Source organism: Silene latifolia, chromosome 1 (assembly GCF_048544455.1).
Source record: "Silene latifolia isolate original U9 population chromosome 1, ASM4854445v1, whole genome shotgun sequence".
In the NCBI taxonomy this organism is placed as follows: domain Eukaryota; kingdom Viridiplantae; phylum Streptophyta; class Magnoliopsida; order Caryophyllales; family Caryophyllaceae; genus Silene; species Silene latifolia.
Window position 1 is genome coordinate 67,983,138 of NC_133526.1, and position 2,217 is coordinate 67,985,354.

Below are 2,217 nucleotides of genomic sequence, written 5' to 3' on the forward strand. Positions count from 1 at the left end.
AGTAGGGTGACAGCAATGGGTGACCTACTGGGAGTGCACCAAGGTTTTATGTGTTTTTGGAAATTTGGTCAGTAGTCCCAGTAGGGTGATCGTGCGGCGGTCTCTTGACCACCGGGAGTGCACTGTAAGTTTTATTTAAATTTTGATTTTGGCTTGTTGTCCCAGCCGGTGGACCGGCAGCCGGTCTACTGACCGGCTGGGAGTCCCCTGTGTGTTCCTTTTCACTTGTAACCTCTAATGATCAATGGTTTATGCATGTATCTTCTTCCTTATCGGTAATTGGTTAATTTAAGACTTATTGACGTTATAATCATGCAACTATTGTTACTCGTATTTGTGACCGGAGTGTGACGGTTTACATTGTGTGACTACTCGACATTTCCTCATTTATTTGCCCTCGGACATTGGGTCACGATTAAGTGCCATTGTTTCCGAGTTGGGCTATCTTCCTTCCGCCTCTTCGGACCTTGGGGTACGGCTAGGTACCATTGTTCCGATTTGGGGTTACTCGACCTTGGGGCACGGCTAGGTGTCATGGATCGAGTCTTGGATACGATTTGGGATTGTATGTCGAATCGGGTGTCGTCCATCCCGAGAGTCTGGCCAGATTTAGACTAGGACCGTATTATGATCGTCGTCCTACCAGGAGGTTGGAGTCTAGGGGTTGTCTTGTTTTGAGTCAATCCTTTGTAAATGTCTTGCTTGTTACGGTCATTGGCGTGTTCTTATATACGAGAGTGCACGTCTTCTATGATTGTTTGTGAGAGTCTTGGTCCTATCGGATACTAGTGGTGAGATGCAAGCCCCTAGTTGCGATATGATCGCCGGGATTGATGTTCCCATCCGTTCTTATGGTGAGATGCAAGCCATAAGTATGAATGTGACATTAGTAGCCACGTCCCGTGCTATGGTTGTTAAGAGGTTTTCAAGTAATGGCTATTGGTTTCCATCCATGTATTTTCTATTCAATTGATCCGATGTTTACCTTCTTCATATGATTCAATGCCTAATCTCATATCCATGTTTTGGTTACCTTGAATGCATGTTTAATATAATGTGCCATGCCTATCTCATTAAGAATGCAATGTGCCTACCTCATTATGATTATCGTTTATATTCCCTTGTTCATATTATTCAAGTACGATGCATGATCAATATGTTTGATTAAGTTCTTGCTTATGTGCATTTTGACATATTGTGGCTGGGAGAACCCTGAGTTACTCCCCACTGACTGTGGCGTTCATGTTTACATGAATGACAGGTTTGTGATGCAGATTATGGGGAAGACGTGTGAGCTAGCGAGAACGTTGAACCTTGGACCTTAGTTATAGTTTGCTTAGACTCACCTATCGTTAGACTTGTGTTTATTCGTGGGATATCTTTTCCCCATCGCACTCCGTTTTTAATTGTAAAACTTATTCATCTTACTCTTCATTTTCGTTTGATCACTTATGGTGGATTTCACACTTTAAACTTTAAAGGTTTTAAAAATCTCGTAATTTCCGCTTTAAATTTGATGCCCTATCGAGGGGTGTCACAAGGCCCACTCTTACCCGATCCCGACTTCTTAAACTTTGGCTTACCTACTGCTAGGTCTGCCTGAGATTTGCCCTTACCTTTGCCCTTGTTTGACACAACGAGAACATCCTGTTTTAGGCTCCCACTAAACTTCATGTCCTTCTCGGTCTGTACGAGAAGGGAGTGTAGTGCATGAGGACTTTTCTTCAAATCATTCATATAGTAATTGGCTCTAAAGAGCGCAAAACCATCGTGGAGTGAATGAAGCATGCGGTCAATCACGATGTTCTCACTGATCTTACAATCAAGTGCCTCCAGTTTCTCGACATTCTCAATCATGCTGAGAATGTGTGGGCTAACCGGTTGGCCCTTCTGGAGTTTCGCCTCAAAGAAGCGACAGGTATGCTCATAGGTCACGATTCTCGGTGCTTTCGAGAATTCCTTAGTCAGCGTGGTGAAAATCTTGTTTGCACCTTGGGCTATGAAGCGTTTCTGCAAATTGGATTCCATTGCAAAAATGAGTACGTTCTTTATCGCACCCGCTTCCATGACGAAATCGCTATATGTGGCGATCTCGTTAGCTCCAGCCGTGGGGCCTGGGTTTGGCGGGATGGGCTCTATCAGATATTTGAGCTTCCCGTCAGCGATGGCAGCATTCCGTAATGCCGCCTCCCAGTCCGCGAAGTTTGATCCATCATT